This window comes from Crocodylus siamensis, chromosome 8 (assembly GCF_052110815.1).
Source record: "Crocodylus siamensis isolate JL-2025a chromosome 8, ASM5211081v1, whole genome shotgun sequence".
In the NCBI taxonomy this organism is placed as follows: domain Eukaryota; kingdom Metazoa; phylum Chordata; order Crocodylia; family Crocodylidae; genus Crocodylus; species Crocodylus siamensis.
In genome coordinates, this window is record NC_143402.1 from 58913925 (window position 1) to 58932938 (window position 19014).

A 19014-nucleotide genomic window follows, 5' to 3' on the forward strand; every position below is an offset into this window, starting at 1 on the left:
ATCTTTAGCTTCTACCAACATCCCTGCCTAGCCCCTGGCTTGTGACCCCTTTGTCTCTTGAACTTCCCAGGCTTGTACATTAACCCTTGAACCACAACTCTCCTATATTCAAGTTGTGCCCCTGACAGATTGAGAGTCCCTGAACAATATCATCTGCTTTAGTGTAGTCTCTGCTCCCCACAATGGACCCCTTACCAACTTGGGATTCCCTAAGGGATTTGGTGGCTGCCTGCAGAGCTTTGTAAACAAAACTGGGTGCATTGCATGGTCAAAGTACTGCAAGTAGTGTTGCCGGCCTAGGAGGGTTTTTTATTGACAACCAAGCATTTTTACTGATATATGTTTTACACAATGTAAATGTAACTGGAATGCGGTGAACTTCCAGGGGCAGCTGTGGTGCCCCCTAGTGGTCATGCTATACCCATCCTTGTACTCTGGTTCACCATTGGGCTTTGCCCTCTAATCTGCCACACCTTAATGTTTAAGCCCTACTCTCCCTGTCCCAACATTGCTTGCTGCAAGAAGCTTACCTGCAGTCCAGCAGTGTTATATGCAGTTAACAGAACTCTGCAGCAGCAAAAGCATATGGCTTGCGGGAGGGGTCTACCAAATCCTGAGAAGAGCTCCTTCAGGGTGCTGTGCTCCCACTCAGACACCTGGTGGTGCTGCTGTGCTTTGTTTGTGCTTCAACACTGCATCTAGCTACTTACCCACCACAGAGCTTCAATCATCTCCAGCTGCTTAGATTTTTTACAGACGGTGCTAATTTTTTCTGGATTTTATGGATAGGCATTTTAACCTGATTTTTTTACTGACCATTTGTAAATTTATAGGTAGTTGCTAACCCTGCTAGCCCCTGGATTTTGGACTCTTCAGGCTTCTGGTTTCTGACCCCCTCAGCTGTTGGACACCTGGCTTGTGACCCCTGGCTCTGGACCTCCCAGGTTTGTACCATGAACCTTGACCCCCCCCACATCTGGGTTGTGACCTTAACAGCTGCAGAATCATGCTCATGCTTGCTCATTTTCTTGTACTCATTGACTCTTGAATTCTAAACTGAATGGTTACCCAGCTTCAATACAAGGGGTAGAAAATGCCCATGTCCCAGCAATCCTCTGTGCTTGGAAATTAGGCACTCTTTTGGAAGGTGAGAGTTGTTATTTGAGTTCCTTCAGGCTGAAGAGGAACTAGCAGCTATTATTTACTTTTTGGGTACTCTGTTAGTTTATTATTTAGAAGTCAGTGCTGCACCTCCAGTTATATTTTAAAAGAAAATGGCAGCTGCCACATATTCTGTGAGAAGCCCAGTCTTTTCAGTGTGTGTTTGTTAGATGTGTTATGAAAATGTCTACCAGATCCAGTTCATGAGGGGACATAGTCTAGGGTTCTCCTAGTTTCTGGTCTGGATCAGGCTAAAGCAGACCCTGTTTAAAGAACACCAATCTGTTTACATGTCAAGGCTCACATACTTTTGGGCATGTTTAGAAGGAGGACTGTAGACATCCAGGAAACTTAAAGTTCAAAAATGAGGTGCCAGTAGAGTTTAAGCATGTCCAGGATTAGGTGGCAGCTGAATGTGAGTTTTTGGGATCACACTTTTAAACTGAGGTGCCTAAATTCCACCTACATTCTGCTTTAGTTATCTAAGTCCTTCATTGGATCTGGCTCTATTGCCAGACTGAGACGGTTGGCATCAAGGGTGACCCAATAGATGCCTTCTGCAGTGGCAGTAGAAGAAGCAAGATTTCAGAAGGGGCAACCACCCCTTAAAAAACTTACATTTTAACTATATCTGAGTAAATAATTCATAACCCTTCAGTAATGATGTGAATTTAGCTTGTTCTGCTCATGAACATATTGTGATCAGATCTTTTTTTCTGAAACTCATTTAGTATTCAAACTACTGATAGATCTTTTCTGCAAATAATTGGTTTCATAGGTTGCTAGTGGGGAGTTACTTGGGTATAGCTTCTGTTTTTTTCTTTCCTTGCTCAACTTTCTTCCTTTCCTTCTACTCCCACACTGATTTTCCCTAGACAGCATGATAGTATCAATAGGTGACTGATAAATAGGAAGGTTAATTGTAGTACTGCCAATCCTAAACATTCAGAAATTGTAAGATATGCCTAAAATATCAAGTTGGTCTGAAAATTGTGAGATTTAAAAAACACGTAATGAATTTGAGGTTATTTTTATTTGTTTCCTGGTTCTTGAGGTTTTATAGTGAACTCACTTTTTATTTAAAAGCTTTTAATTGTAACCAGAAGGGTTAGAAATTTACTTTTCAAATAGAAGCTAAGGTTCTTATGCAATCTAGCTGTGTTTAAGAAAAAAATCAAAATAAGACTACAGACTAAACTCTGAGACATCTGATTAGACAAGAATACACAGATACGAGGATAGAATAAGCAAGTAGATAATAACTTTCTGAAAATTAAACACAAGGCTTCTGTTTTTCAGTATTTATTGCCCATTTTCTCCCATGCCATGCACACCTTTCCCCTGAATATCACTGAGATGTGCATGTCAGGCAAGGAAATACAGTAGTGGCCTGCTCCATGCAGATTGCTGGGGTGCAGCTGGAGCCAGGGACTGTACACAATGCCTATCTGTGGCCACTGGGGCATTGGTGACCCCTCTAAAGTGGCCTCTGGGGCTGGTGTCCATCTCTGTCCCCATCCTGAGTTAAGCTACTGCTGGGTTCCCTAGTCAGCGGTTGTGGACAGTGTATTCACTGCAATGCACCTGTGCAGCATGTGCAGTGTTACTTTTTCTTTTCCCTAGTACAGCCTGCTAGTGCAGAAGTTGCTACTGAGTCTGCAGAAGTCCTTGCTCCAGCAGCTGCTTGATGGTGTCCCCAGCTCAGCTCAGCCCAGCTCATCTCCACTGTATTTCTTTACTTTTGAGAAGCATAAACAGAGGCAGCCACAATAGGAGGCAATACCCTGTGGCTGTTCTGTTAAACCCCTAGTTTCTGGCTGTTGCTTTAACAAAGTAGAATGGCATGAGGGGAGGGGAACATAACCCTGCACATAGTGAAGGGACACCCTTAAACTGCTGCTGCTGAAGGAGTAATTGTCCACAAGCAGCCAGCAGCTACAGAGTTAATGGGGCAGCCACAGGTTGTTGCTTCCTTTTACTGTAGATGCCTGTGTTTATATTCCTGGCAAGAAAAATTGCCATTGTTTTTTTTCCCTTTACATTGCTATCTAAAAATAGTGTATGTGTCTTTTGGAGGTGTGTGATTTGAGAGTAAATACAGTAATTTAAGTTTTGGTGGATTCATTTTTATCATTTTTTGAGTGTTCAAAAGTTTGATTTTTGAGGAGCTTTTGCTTTTTTTCCCTGTGATGAAAAGATTTTATGGGGACACAGACCATACCATGTGTACAAAAATGACTTGTGCGTTAGTTTACGCTTTGCACCATAGTTATTGAACTTCTGGGCTGGCTTTTAAGCAAGTTCCATATACCTCTCCTGGCATTAATTCATCGTTTTTGTCACACACATATTAACCATAAAAAGTCACAAATAATTAACGTGAAAAATTATTGTATTAAAAACATGTATCATCTAAACAGGGGTGTAGGTCATAGCCGTGTTGGTCTAAGGACATAGGCAGACAAGGTTTGGGTGAATCTGATATCTTTTATTAGGGTGAATCTGATATCTTTTATTAGATAATAAATAAAAGAGGCAAATCTAATAAAAGATATCAGATTCACCCAAAGAACCTTGTCTGTATCATCTAAAGGGATTTTGCCTCTTTCCATCACATTTATATCCCAAAGTACAACATTTTTATGAAACCAAGCACTCTGATTTCAAGCAAAATGAAAATTTATGCAAAAATTTCATTTCAATTGGAAGATTTAAAAAGAGGGCATTGTTGAAGAACAGCTTGCCGTGCCAAAAAAAAGGATTGCAATTGTATATGTATAAAAAATAAATAACAAATACACTTGTACAAAAACATTTGTGTATCTTTTCACCAATTGATTAGATATAGTAGCATGTTTCTTTCTTTTATTCATGACTTTCATCTTTACAAATGCTCACACAATATCTGCACTGCATGCAGGTAAATTTAACCTTCAGCGTGTAGAGTGAGTCAGTTCAGTGCAGTGTGAGTCAGATATGAGTTAGATGTGGCCTTTGCACAAATCAGGAACAGTTCACTTGTTTCTCTCCACATTACTTCAAACTGTTACTGGTATAGTTTCACTACTTGAGGAGCAATCAATCAAAAAAATTGCTAGTTCTCAAAGTCTAGCAAAAAGTCCACCTTCTGAAATGGGTGAATTATTTGTGCAGTGTACTACTAAAAGGGGTGCAGTGTACTACAATTTTGTAGGGCTTCTGTCAAATCTTATTTTGTTAGGCCTCAGTAGTCCAGGGTCAAGAGTAGTAACTGAAACCTGGACATCCCTCACAAGTTCCTTAATCCCAGACAGCCTGTTTTAAACACTTTGGCAAATATTTATAGTAAAGCGGAGCTGTTTTGGCATTGTTTTTGCTAGTGGCACTCTCTTATGAAAAAAAGAATCTATTCCACTTCTATTTGGGAAAGGCATACATTGGATTGAGCCAAAGGTCTTGTAAATTCAAGAGCTCTCTCCATCTCCTACCTCTCCCTCATTCTAAATCTTTTCATACTTGCATTATCAACAACTGTTGTAGCTTTAGAAGCACTTGGTTTGAATGATGGGTTTTTCAGTTTTACAAGGGTTTTGACTACAAATGTTTAGTAATTTAAATAGAAGTCTTTTCCTGATATAAGTCTTACCATAACTCTACAATGTTTGCATACTTGTTTCTTCTCTTTGTTGCCTTCCCCCCTGAAGTTCTGGTGACTGTGTATATAATCTCCTGGGGCTTTCACATGATGAGACATTTTAGTTGCATAAACAATTAGTAATATAGTATTGTTTTAAATGCTGCACATGTACATTTCTTCCTATTTATGGACACTTCATCAGAAAAATAGGAATTTGCTGCCTGTCAGTATTTAGGGCAAATGTATAGTATCCAACACAAATTAATACGGAATATAATCCTGGGATCAAGGACATCACCACACTGGGCTGGGAAAAGGATGTCAGCATGAATTAGGTAACAATTTCCAGTATTTTTCCAGTGTTTATTGGATAAATACAAAAAACAAGTATTGAGGATAGCCAAACAATTTGTATCAGTTAAAACTGAAAATTAGTAGCCCTTATAAACTAGGGAAATTCAAAGAATTTGCACTCGGATAAATTTGTTACAGTTTGGAAATGCACATTGGATGAGCAAAGCAAATTGATTTCTACCCTGTAGTGACACTGCAATAGGAAAAATGCTGAAATAATTGATGTCTTTAAAAATCAGTTGACTCTAATTTTGTCTAAAAACATTAAAAAGCCTGAATGATAATGCTCTGAAGGGGAATGTGAAATTTCAATTATGAGGATAATATGGAATTACAAGGTAGCAACTTCACAGCCCCTGTACTGAACTTTTTCAGTCGCCAACAGTGAGTCCCGATGTAAGGGAACATTAAACCTAAGGCTAAAGTTGTAGCCTTTGGGCATGCTTAGATGCATGGTTTTGGTTCAGGTGAACATTTTTGCAAAGTCAGACCCTGCTCCTCTGGGAAACTGATGGGAGAATTGCTGTTAATGTCAATGGAAGCATGGCTAAGTCCCTAAATAGGTAAAAATAGAGCACGTAAAAATATGTGATGGTGAAGACGAGGAATGCAGTTTCATCTAAGGGAAGAAGAGGACTTGATTAAACATCTTGTTCCACATCTGTTCAAGTTACTCTGCAGCTTGCAACTGTGTTAGGGTAACAATGGATCCAAGCCAAGAATTCTAAAGTTTTGTAAATTCAGTAAAACAAGGCAGTGTTGTAGCATCTACTGCTGGGAGAGAAAGGAATGTCGAAGGCCATGGAGTTTATCAATCTGACATCCTGCCTAAAAGGGACAGCAAAACAAGTCTGGTTCCTCCGTAAATCACATGCTATTTAAAGGACCCGACACAAACGTGCATTGCATTCCACTGGAGCAAAAGGAAACCAGAGCAAGAGCAGTGGGTTAATTATCACTAAGTGTTCTGCTCTTCCAGAATTCCCTATGGATTAAGGACAGGAATTCTCTTAATTCCTCCCATGCCTACAGCACACCTCCAGATCTGTGGCCTGCCCAAAACACAGTGATGACTTCTAGGGCTATGCAAAGCTTTGGGTGCTGATTTGATTCAGAGGAGATTTGGTCCAATTTGGTGGTCGAATCTCCAACTCTGAATTGAATCAGGGGACCAATTAAAAGGTCCAAATCAATTTGAAGGTCTTTGAATCGGTTCAGAAAAGATTTGGAGAGCTTCGGCAATTTAGTCAGTCCCCGCTCGCTGCAGCAGAGAGCTGGACCAGGACTTCAAGCCGGTAAGTAGGGGGCAGGGGAGGGAGGGCTGGAGGAGGGGGGTGGGGACCATGGGGGGGACCCCTGCCAGGCCCCATTCCCTGCCTGCTCCCCAAGCTCCCACCCCCATGGCCGCCCTGCCCTCCCTGCCTGCCCCAGCTCCCAGTTCTTTTAAAAAAAAGCCTGCACTCAGCGGGTGCTGCCAGGTGGGATCTGATTCCTGCAGCCCCCCACTGCTCTATGTTGCATGGGAGGCTCTGACATGAGCCCCTCCCCCGGCTGTCCTGCCCTCCCCAGCTCCTAGTCCTTTAAAAAAAACAAAAAACACAACCCCAGACTTACTGGCTGCTGGAGCAGCCTCAGGGCTTGTGGGGGCTTGTGGAAGACCCCCCCATACAGTGCAGGGCAGCAGGGATCACCCCTCCTTCCGGGCAGGAGCCAGTGAGTCCAGGGTTTTTTTTGTTGTTTTATTTTAAAGGGCCAGGAGCTGGGGCTGAGAGAGTGGGCGGGGTAACCATGGGGGGGGGCTGGGGGAGTGGGTGGGGATTGGGGGACTTGTGAAAGAGCCCCCTGTGTGCTGTGGGCCAGTGGGGGGCAGGGGTGATTGCCACCCGCTAGGCAGGAGCTGGTGAATGGGGGCTTTTTTTTCCAAAGAGCCTGGAATTGGGGCTGGGCGAGGCAGCCTTTGAGAGCAGGTTTGGGATGGGCCTGTGTGATTTGGAGATTTGGCTGATTTTGGCAGCAGCCAAATCTCCAAATCAGATTCAGCCAAATCAATTTGGGACAGTGATTCAGATCACCAGAACGAATTACTCTCCCATGAATCGGCTGAATCTGAATCTGAAGCGAATAGTAGCCACTTTGCACAGGCCTAATGGCTACCACTTCTGTTCAAAAACACAGACAGGAACCCCTTTTTTATAAACCCCTTTTTTATTAATTAGTTCAGAGATTAGAGCATTCATCCAGGCATAATCACCAACTTTTATTTTTGCTTGGGAGGGCGGGGGGCCCTAGGATGATGGACAGGTGGGAAGTTTTACTTATTTTAGGTGAAAGTTGTCTTCCCAAGGGGAGACAGGGCCCTTGGGCCCTCACGTACTTGGCACCTCTGCATCCAGGCTGGGGAGGAACCAAGCTTCAATTTCTCCCACTGCCTGAGATGATACAACCTCCCTCAGGTATGTGCGTGCCCTAACCACAAAGCTATAGGCTGCTTTGCACTGAGAGGAACATTCTTTATACTTCCTGATGATGCCGTGCAGCTATGTAGAAAGGAATCCGATATTTACTCGGCCAGGGAGATGGAACAAAAAAGCATGATTCTGTAGCCTAATGCCAGGGGAGGGCTCCAGAGTGTGAATCCTGATTGGACACAGATGTTTCCCTGCAGCTTAGCTATGAATACCTAAGCCTGTGAGAAGCATGGGATTTAAGACTCTACCTTCAGTACGCCTGTGCAAAGCGGCTACTTTATGGTTCAGATTTGGATTTGGCTGACTCATGGGACAGTGATTTGATTCGGTGATTCAAATCATTGTTCCCATTCGATTTGGCTGAATCTGATTGAGAGATTCGGCTGCTGCCAGGCCTATCCTCCCCAGCCTGGCAATGGCTGCCCTCCCCGCCCCAGGTCCCAGGACTTGTTTAAAAAAGCCCAGGCTCAGTGGGTGCTGCCAGGTGGGGGGCCATTCCTGCTGCCCCCCACTGCCCCATGCTGCATGGGGGGCTCTGCATTAGCCCCCCAACTCCCCTTGCTCCCCCAGCCTCTCCACAGGTGCCCACCTGGGCCAGCTCTCACCCTTTAGGAAAAAAAAATGAGAAAACCCCAAGGACTCACTGCTCCTGCCTGCAGGGGTGATCCCTGCTGCCCTCCACTGCCCCATGCAACATGGGGGGCTTTACATGAGCCGCCAAAGCCCTGAGGCTGCTGCAGGAGCAATGAGTCCTGGGGCTTTTCTTTTCTTTTTAAAAAAAAGGGCTGGACCCCAGGCAGGGCACCCATGGGGGCTGCTGGGGGAATGGGGGGTGGGGGTTAGGGGGCTCATGCAGAAGATTCAGAGAGCTTTGAATCAATTTGGACCTTTAAATTGGTCCCCTGATTTGATTTGGATTCAGAAATTCGGCCACTGAATCAGGCTGAATCTCCTCCAAATCAAATCACCACCCAAAATTTCACACAGCCCTAATCTTCAGTATTCCCATGTGACTAGTTCATGATCAGCATTCCCTCTGTTGTGAATCCTATTCCTGGGTGCTTTACTGTCTCCAAGAATGTTCAGGGAGCCTAGGCCCTTAATTTGGGGCTGCGGATTCTGATTATTGCAGGAGAGCTTTCCTAACAAGTCCTAAAGAATGCACAATCTTTGTTCCACATGGGAATGAACAAAACTCTGACACTTCTGCATGGAAGCAGAGGTTTGTTCAGGAGTCTTGCCTGTTGGCACTGTTTGTTAGGGCTGTGCAAACTTTTTACGGGTATTTCTTTTCAAAGCTGTTTCGACTTGTTTAGAGCTGGAAACCGTGAAATTGAAATGAAATGACAAGCTTCAAAACAGCATTGAAATGAAATGAGGGCACTCGAAACATGTTGAATTTTGAAGCCAGCTTGCTTGCAGCTAAGCAGAAATTAAGAAGAGGGAGGGGGAAGAACTGCTCTGATATTGACATCTAGCTTCCAGTTCGATTCCCCAGCTCTTCCCAGGGAGTGCAGGGCCCCCATCTGCATGCAGGATTTCAGCAGTTGGCACTGCCACTGGCCCCAGTCTGCTGAAACCTGGTGCACAGATCCAGGGGCCTGCACCCCTCCCCCTGGGGAGAGCTGGGGGAATGATCAGAAAGCTGGGGAATCAAACTGGGAACTAAGGGAATGCTCCGGTGTCTGAGCATTCCCCCAGTTCCTGATTTGATTCCCCAGCTCCCCAATCTTTCCCCCAGCTCTCTGATCACTTCTCTCACCCCTCAGGAATAGCTGGGGGAAGGGATCAGAGAACTAGGGAATTGAACCAGGAACTGCAGCTGACACATGGAGCTTCCCTAGCTCCGGGACAGCGTGCAGCACCCTGCTGAGCCATGCTGCACCCATATGATAGTGCAGCTACCCCAGAGGCGCCAGGCAGGGGTGGGGAGGCAATTTCCCCCCCAGCCCTGCACTGCATGGAGGGGCTCTGCCACAAGCCCTCAGAGGCCCCCATCACTGCTGCTACAGCTGGTGAGTGTGGAGGTTTTTTTTTTTAAAAGCTCCACACTCACCAGCTGTGGAGGATGCAGATAACAGCATGCTGCCACTGCCGGCTGGGGCCTGTGCCAGCTCCTGAGTCTGCCTGGTGCAGCCTGCACTGAGTGCTGGGAAGAACCCAGTGCTGGCAGTGGCCCCAGCTGGCAGCGGTAGCCTGCTGTCATCCTGCATGCCGAACCGGGAACCCACGCTCCCTGGGAGGGCTGTGCTAGACTCCTCCCAGGGGGCACAGGCTCCCAGATCTGCGCATGGGATGACAGCAGACTGTTGCTGCTGGCAAGTGATATTAGTTTTGCTTTGAACAGTTTGAGGACAGGACAGAGACTGCCTGCAACATCATTTTACAGCCCATTCTGGGACAACATGAACCTGCCGAACTTGCACTGCATGAGTGCAGCTAGCTGTGATTCCTGTCAGGCTGAAATGAGATATTTGGCTTAGCTCAAGCAGCTGCAGCTTAGTAAAAGAACTTAAAAACTGTTGATCAAAAGGCCAATGTGAGAAAATCAAGGTGCACCTCTGCCTGTGCTTATGCAGATATGCAATGAATGACAGGACCTTTCCCCCTTTAGCGAGTCTACATATGGACCAGGCAGAGCTTGGGGGATAGCCAAGGCCACAGTGTCCCTATCTTCTAGGATAGAATTCCCCAAAGTGGCACAGCAGAAGCAGGCCATGGTTACAGAAGTGTGAACTGGATCATGGCGTGGTGAATCAGTTGCCCAGCATCACAAAAGAAATTACTGGCAGAACTAGGAGGAAGTCTCAGGATCTGCTTGTCCCACTTTGCAGCTACTAGACATCTTGCCTTCCCAGCAAGACGGTAAAAGGAACTCACTCCTTGCCATCGTTTCATACTTTCAAGTAGAGGAAGCCTACATGTGCATGGCGCATACATCCCTAAGGGTTCTTTACAGGGACAGGCATTTGAGAGCATGAGTTGCTAGCTTTTCTCCACCCCTTGCCCCAGCTCTATGTGAACTCTGAACAGCACTGCAGTCTGTTAGCCAGGCATTGGTAGCAGGCAGAGGTGAGATCACTGCTGTGCTGTTTTGCTCTATGCTTTTCTGTCTTCTTGAACTTGAAGTGGAAAATAACTTTTGCGCTCTCTCCACAAAAATTCATATTCATGCTTTAAAAAAAAAGAAGATCCTTGTCCCACTACCATGAATAAAACTGAGAACAGATTAAGGGTAGTGCTCCGGGTACCTGTGGAGGTACAATGCCAATTCTTGTTTGCAAGCTCACTGCTGGACAAAGATGAACCCAAAACCTGGTTTAATCAGCAAGTTGGAGAGCTGGGAAATTTGTGCCAGCATTGGGCTGCTTAAAACATAGCTGCTTTCTGACGTACAGGCTCACAACTGTGTTTTGAAAGCTTCAGGCCTGGCTGATGAAGTCTGTTTTTTTTTAAAAAAAACTTTATTTATTAATGAATCCAACTTAAGTAAAAAAATATCGTTTATCATACCATACATCCAATCCCCTATATATATATATATATATAGAGAGAGAGAGAGAGAGAGAGAGAGAGAGAGAGAGATATTTAACTTCCATCAACAACAGTACTCCCTTAACCCCAGTCAGTGCCCATATAGGTTTGTGGGGTTTTTTTTCTTTTCGTTTTAGTCTCTTATGTTTCAGCTAATGTTAAGCTTTTGTTTAACATTCTTCATCTCTGTATAATCACCCCCTCTTTTTCCTGAGTACTCTGCATAATACAACTTTCCCTGGTTTCTACTCCTCTCTGCTTTTCAATTTATTGCAAATTTGTTCTTAAGTGTAAACTCATAGAACTTGCACTTTTCCTCAACATTCAAAAACATTTATCAAACTTGCCGGTTTGGAGGCAAGAGAAAATTCTTTTTTAGCAACAATTTTCAATCAAATTTCTAAGTAAGCATTTTTTATTCCTTCTCTCTCTAGAAGACTGATTTGATAGGACTTTTCCATTACTAAAACCTCCAAGTTTTTGGAAACCAGTCAGTGATTTTATGGGTGTCACTTCTCTTCCAGGTTTTTGCAGTAGTACTTCTTGCAGCAGCCAGTAGAAGATGACTGCTGAGTCCTTATGACTCTTATTTTTTGCAAAGATCTCAGGGAGTTTCACTAAGAACATTAATGGCATCCTTTTATTTTCCTTACCACATCCCAGGTCTTCTTCCAGGACAGTTTGCTTCTAGACTATATCCACCACATGTAGTAGAACACTTGCAGCTGACTGCCCTTCCTCCAACATTTTACTGTTCCTGTACCATAAATATATATTTTTTAAGTGGGGTGAGATACCATTGCTACAAGATTTTAAAATAATTATCTTTTATTTATCAGGTAGAGGGATGTGAGAGGACCATTGTTCCATTCTTCAACACTACTTTCTGATCCAATGTCAACAGCTGACTTTGTCATAAACAATGTTTTTTTCTTCTATATGGAAATTTAAAATTACTTTATCTACTAAAACTACTTTATAGGCCTTTGATAAGTATAAAAAATATTTTTCAAATTCTATCAAATTTATACTGAGATTGACCTTTCTTTGTGAACATGTTGAACAGTGTCTCAGTTGCAGGTAGGGCTGTGTGAAACGGGCCCTATTCGATTCTGATTTGGCCCAAAACAGGGACAGTTATTCCATCCATTGATTTGGATCACTGTCCTTGATTTGATTAAAATCTGAATCTGACGAGTCGATGCTGATTCAGCGAATCAGCGATTCAGACACAGGCACAGCTTTAAACGTTTTTTCTACATACCTTGAGGTAGCAGCATGGCTCATAATTGGTGTGCTGCTGGGGCACATAGAGCGTCCCACAGGAGCATGGGGGACTCTCCTGCATGCTCAGCAGTGAACCTGGAAGTGGACCAGAAGTACAGGTTTGCCAGGGAGTGCACAGGGGGACCCCCACGCCTGCCTGGCTCGACAGTCGGCCTCAGGGGGACCCCAGGTTCTCACCCCCCCAGACCCAGAAGGCACCAGTTGTTGAGCTGGGGGGGAGAGGGTGGCACCCCCCTGCATGCTCCCTGGTGAACCAGGAAGTGGACAGGAAGTGTTTCTGGTCCACTTCTGGGTCTGGTGCCGAGTGCTCTAGGGAGCCCCTGTGCTTCTGTGGGACAGTGGATCTGCTCTAGCACTGCAGTGTTCAGAACCCCTGCTACGTAGAGGTATGTAGAAAAATCATTTAAAGCTGTATCTACCTCTGAATGGCCAAATCTGTCTAAATCTCTCTGAATTGATTTAGAGGGTTCCAAATTGATTCGGAGAAATTAAAGGGTCCTTTGATTCAATTTGGATTTGGCGATTCGGCCACTGAATCGGGCCAAATCTCCACAGAATCAAATCAGGGACTGAAGCTTCACACAGCTCTAGTTGCAGGTATTAGAGAAACAAGGTTTAATGCCACCCATGGTACACTGCATTACTTGGAAAGTTGTAAATGGATTTTCTTTGAATAACTGTCCAAAATTTATTACACCAATAAATGTCCAGGTATTAAAGCTTTCTAAAAATGTATTAGGATTAAACTCAGCATTCTTATATATAGAAGCTAAAGGGGATGGGTATGAGCTTAATTTCCTTCATGTGTTATTTCACGTTTTCATTATTGTTCTGATAAAGGAGTGATTATATATTGAATTTGGTCTGGAAGATTTCTTTAGCTATGGTTGTTTATTACCTCTAACTGGACAGTATGTTTGCTTTACCTTTACCCAGTGCTTACTGTGAATTGGTTTTATCCAATATACCATATTTCTAAATTAGCTAGCTTGATAATAATGGCTGCCTATACACATGCTGGTTTGTGTTCTAAGTGGAACACACCATAGCAAATTGGATCTGTTCCATGATTCTTCCAGTGACTGAGGTGAGGCTGACCAGTCTGTAGTTCCCTGAATCCTCCTTTTTCCCTTTCTTAAATATGGGTGCTATATATGCCCTTTTCCAATCATCCGGGACATCTCCCAATTGCCATGACTTTTCAAAGATGATCGCCAGTAGGGGTGAGTGAAGCAGGCCCTATTCAATTCGGATTCAGCCCAAATCAGGGACAGTGATTCAATTAATTGATTCCTGTCACTTCAATTCGGCCAAATCCTAATCTGAAGATTTGATGCTGATTCAGAGAATAAACAATTCGGACATAGACACAGCTTTAAATATTTTTTCTACATACCTCGGGGTACCAGTGCGGCTCTTGATCACTGCAATGCTGGGGTGCATGGAGCATCTCACAGGAGCATGAGGGACCCCTCCATATGCTCAAAGGCGAGCCCAGAAGTGGACCAGGAGTACTTCTGGTGCACTTCCCGGTCTGCCAGGGAGTGCACAGGGGGGCCCCCTGTTCCCCCCTGGCTTGGCAATCGGCCATAGGGGGACTTTGGGTGCCACCCCCCCAGACCCAAGAGGAACCAGTCGCTAAGCCAGAGGGGCACACGGGGGCACCCCTGTGTTCTCCCTGGTGGACTTGAATTGCTTCTGGTCCACTTCCAGGTCTGCTACCGAGTGGGCTGGTGAGCCCCCTGTGCTTCTGTGGGACACTGTATGCACCCCAGCATTGCAGTGTTTATGAACTGTCTGCTACCTAGAGGTATGTAGAAAAAACATTTAAAGCTGTGTCTGTCCGAATCACTGAATCTTTCTGAATCTCTCCGAATAGATTCAGAGAGAGTAAGGGTCCTCTGATTTGATTTGAATTCAGAGGTTCAGCCAGCAAATTGGGCCAAATCTCTACTGAATCGAATCAGGGACTGAAGTTTCACACAGCTCTAATGGTAAGTGGGTCTGCAATCTCATTGGCTAACACCCTCTCTCAGCACCCTCAGTTGCATCCCATCTGGCCCCATGGACTTGTATATGTCTAGCTTCTCTAAATAGTCTCTAACCTGTTTTTTTGCCACAGTTGGCTGCTTACCTCCTCCCCAAAATGTACTGCCAGGTTCAGTATTCTGGAAGCTGATCTTGTCTGTGAAGACTGAGGTGAAAAAGGCATTGAGCACTTCAGCCTTTTCTGCATCCTCTGTCACTAGGTTGCCTCCCCCATTCAGTAAGGGACCCACACTTTCCTTGATCTTCCTCTTGTTACTGACATACTTGTGGAAACCCTTCTTGTTACCCTTCATATCTCGTACTAGCTGCAACTCCAATTGTGCTTTTACCTTCCCAACATCATCCCTGCATGCCCAAGCAATACTTTTATACTCCTCCCTAGTTGTTTGTCCAAGTGTCCACTTACAAGCTTCCTTTTTATGATTTTAGTTTACTGAAGAGTTCCCTGCTAACCCATGCTGGTCTTCTGCCATACTTGCTAGTCTTCCTGTGTATTGGGGTGGTTTGTTCCTGCACTCTCAGTAAGGCTTCTTTAAAGCACAGCCCCCTTTCCTAGACTCAGCTGTGTCAGACCTAGAGGGTAGTAATTGATGGAAATCAATCATCATGGTGTCCTGTGACCAGTGGGGTCCCCCAGGGCTCTGTCCTTGGACCCATATTGTTCAACATCTTCATTAATGATGTGGACATTGGAGTCAGTCAGAAGCAGACTGGCCAAGTTCACCGATGACACAACTTTGGGGCAAAGCATGCACACCAGAAGACAGGCATGTGATCCAGGCTGACCTAGACAGGCTCAGCAAATGGGTGAACGAGAACCTGATGGTGTTTAACACCGAAAAATGCAAGGTTCTCCACCTTGGGAAGAAAAACCTGCAGCTTCCTTATAGGCTTGGCAGTGCTATGCTGGCAAGTACTACAGAAGAAAGAAACTTGAGGGTCATCATTGACCACAAGATGAACATGAGCCTGCAATGCGATGCTGCGGCTAGTAAAGCAACCAAAACACTGGCTTGCATCCATAGATGCTTCTCAAGCAAATCCCGGGACGTCATTCTCCCCTTGTACTCGGCCTTGGTGAGGCCGCAGCTGGAGTACTGCGTCCAGTTTTGGGCCCCACAAAGAAAAAAAAAAGGATATGGAGAAGCTTGAGAGTCCAGAGAAGAGCCACATGCATGATCAGAGGTCAGGAAAACAGATCTTACGATGATAGGCTGAGAGACATGGGACTCTTTAGCCTGGAAAAGCGTAGGCTCAGGGGTGATCTGATGGTCACCTATAAGTTTATCAGGGGTGACCACCAGTATCTGGGGGAATGTTTGTTCACTGGAGTGCCCCAAGGGATGACGAGGTCGAACGGTCATAAACTACTACAAGACCGTTTCAGGCTGGACATAAGGAAGAATTTCTTTACTGTCCAAGCTCCCAAGGTCTGGAACAGCCTGCCATCGGAGGTGGTTCAAGCACCTACATCGAACACCTTCAAGAGTAAATTGGATACTTATCTTGCTGGGATCCTATGACCCCAGCTGACTTCCTGTCCTTTGGGCAGGGGGCTGGACTCGATGATCTTCCAAGGTCCCTTCCAGCCCTAATGTCTATGAAATCTATGACTCCTCTCCTCCTCAGACTGGCCTCTCAGGGGATCAGTCAAGTGCCTATTAATTAAGAATCCTGTTTGGTGTACAGACAGTCCTCAGACTTATGACACAATTGGTTCCTGAACACTGTGTCTTAAGTGGAAATGTAACTTGGAACCAATTTTCTCGTAAGAAACACTCTTATAAATGGGGGATTGGTTCCTGAACCAAGGCCTGATACCCTATTTTCACTAAAAATACCCCAGAATTTTGTACTCAATCAATTATAAATGGGTAATATAGCTACATTAATGTATTTATATTGTAAAACAGCAGTCATATTGATTTGGAAGGACTTCTTTGAGGTGACTTTGCTGGACTTTTTGAAAGGCTCTTGGTTGGACTTTTGTTGGCTGGAGTCTTCTCAGGAGTCTTGGCTGCAGGTTTTCTGGAGTCTTGTCTGCTTTCTTAAAAAAGGTGTCCAAGGAAGTTTGGACAGATATTCTCCAGGAAGATGAGCTACACAGCAAACTTGTTTGCTGGCATGACATCACATCAGATCAAGCATTGTAAAGTCAGAACTGACATCATAAACTTGAAATGGTGTCAATTTATAAACGTTGTAATTGCGAAATGTTGTAAGTTGAGGACTGCCTGTATATTAATATTAAAGGAATATATTTTTTGGTACCTTTGCTAAGACTTGTGCAGAAATCTGAGTCTTGGTTTAATAAAGTGATAGGTCTGCGTGAGACCCAAGTAGATAGATCCTTAGTTGGTTTTGAGGTTACTACAACACATGATTCTCTCCATGTCTCAGGAGTCTTTTTCTCCTTCAGCATTTCAGTATAAAAACCTCATTATGGGGACATTAATTCTACTCTAAAAAAATTGTAAAACACTGGAAGGAGCCTACCTGAACCTGCAAAGTTATCATTTTTGAGAGATTTAATTACATATCTCTTCTGGTTTAATATACTCATCTAAAATCCCTTGTTCTTCAAGCTCTAATCTAGGCAAATTACCTTTAATTAGGTAATCATGTATTTGTTTAAGATTTGATGGCTTTAAAGAATAAAGAATCTTATAATAAATTGCAAATGTTTCACATATGGCTTTAGAGTCATTTGCCAAGTCATTTGGAGCTCTCTAGACAGGTAGTATAATTTTACTGTCATTTCATTTTAATTTTATTTGCTAATAGGCTATTACTTTTCTCTTTTTTACAATGTATGTTTTGTATGTCTAAGTGCTTTTACTGTCCTTTCAGTTTGTAACAAATCTAACTTTTGTTTAGTTTATAGCCATTTTAATATACTTTTTGTAACTGATTGATTGAGGAAGAATGTCTTGCAATCAAACTTGTTTAGGGCTTTTTTACATGTTGTACTTTAAGCTTCTCAAATGTTGATTGGTGTTAGTGTTAGTTTGTGTTTGGAGTAGTTACACTCTCAGTCTAAAAACCTTCTTTAACTGTCGCCAACCTGCACAGCTGTGACTTGCCAGGGCTAATAACTAGGGCCCTGAATAGGAGCTACATCTGTGAGTTGTCCATGCAGAGCTGGAGGGTGGGGGAAGGGTACACTGCATCCTGGGATGCGGGAGGACTGAAATTTGGGCATCTTATCTCTAGGGTGTGGCCACATATTTCTGGAATAAGAACTGTGTAACAGATCAGAGATAAACCTGCCCTGGAGAGGCATAACTTTAAGACCTAAAGGGTGCTTAAAACTAATTTACATGTCTTAACATGTGGACAATCCAGAGGTTAAAAGCTCCCTGAGTAGCATAAAATGAATGTGCAACAAAGCCCTAACTTTATCCCAACTACATTGTTGATCCAGTAAAAGATATTGCCCTAAAAAATCCCTTGATGAATCTGATGTAATTTTGGAAGTCTTTCTACCTCACTGTATAGATTTTCCATTTCCTCTTTTCTAATCTTTTTAGGCGAAACTCTCTACTTATTAGGTTACCTCTGATGACTTAAAAAGGATAAAGTATCCTTTTTAATTTGATTTATATTATTTTTGGTGAAATAGATGATTTCCTCTTTAATCGTTTGGACTCTTTCCTGGTCATAGAGAAGTTGAATATTCAGTTGCCAAGGTTTCATTTTGGGTGTATTTTCCCAATCTCTAATAGGTAACTGTACTGGTCCATAGTCTGACCAGACAATTCTGTCTTCTTTTGCTGATATAGCATTGTTAAGTAATGATTTGGAAATTGGGATCATATCTAGTCTTGTATGTAGTTTATGTGGTGTTGAATAAAAAAATCTATTTCTTTTGGATGTAAACTTCTCCAGGAGTCACAAAATTCATGATTACTGTATAATAATCTTAGTACTATGCCTGATTTTTCAATAAGCTTAGTGTCATGTTTGAGTTTAATTTGCTAAGTTAGAGTGCCGGCCAGCAAACCAAAAGATCTAGTAGGATTGCAAACCATAAAGCCCCTCAGTATTAGTGGCCTTTATTTCTTTGCTGAAGGTAGCATTGCAATTGGAGTTTATTAAAAGTTGTTCTCCACACTTAGAAGCTTGCTGTCTGCAGCAATAAGTATTGCAGGTGCCAATCACAAGGTTGACCTTTTGAACCCACTGAGGGCAGCCAGATGAATAATGTATCTGGGTCAAATGCATAGGTATCTAGGTCGCTTGAATATGTATCTAGGTCACTGGTGCAAAAATGTAATTGGCAATTAATAATTATTCACAATTGGCATGAGGTGATTGGTCATTGCTGACTATAAATAAGAGCAGATTCCGCCATTAAGCGGAGAACTCGACGCGCACATCTTGGAGAGATTGTCAGCAGATTGGCCACCTGCAGACACCTCCACACCAGCTGTTCTTCATTTGGCGTGTCTCGTTCACCGGTTCGTCGGATCGTTTCGTCAAAGAGCTCTCGGAAGGTTGATCGAAGTGCATTCCCTTATATGAGCTGTTGACCAGTTCTGGGAC

General features: G+C 43.7%; 1 long non-coding RNA gene across 1 annotated transcript in view; it reads left to right on the forward strand.

The window, feature by feature from the left end:
- Positions 1–924: 924 nt before the first annotated feature.
- The window catches only part of LOC149858814 (uncharacterized), a 220522-nt gene continuing 202432 nt past the window's right edge, over positions 925–19014 (forward strand). Inside the window, exon 1 of the long non-coding RNA XR_016443996.1 lies at positions 925–944. This is a non-coding gene — a long non-coding RNA (uncharacterized LOC149858814). The remainder of the gene's footprint in view (positions 945–19014) is intronic.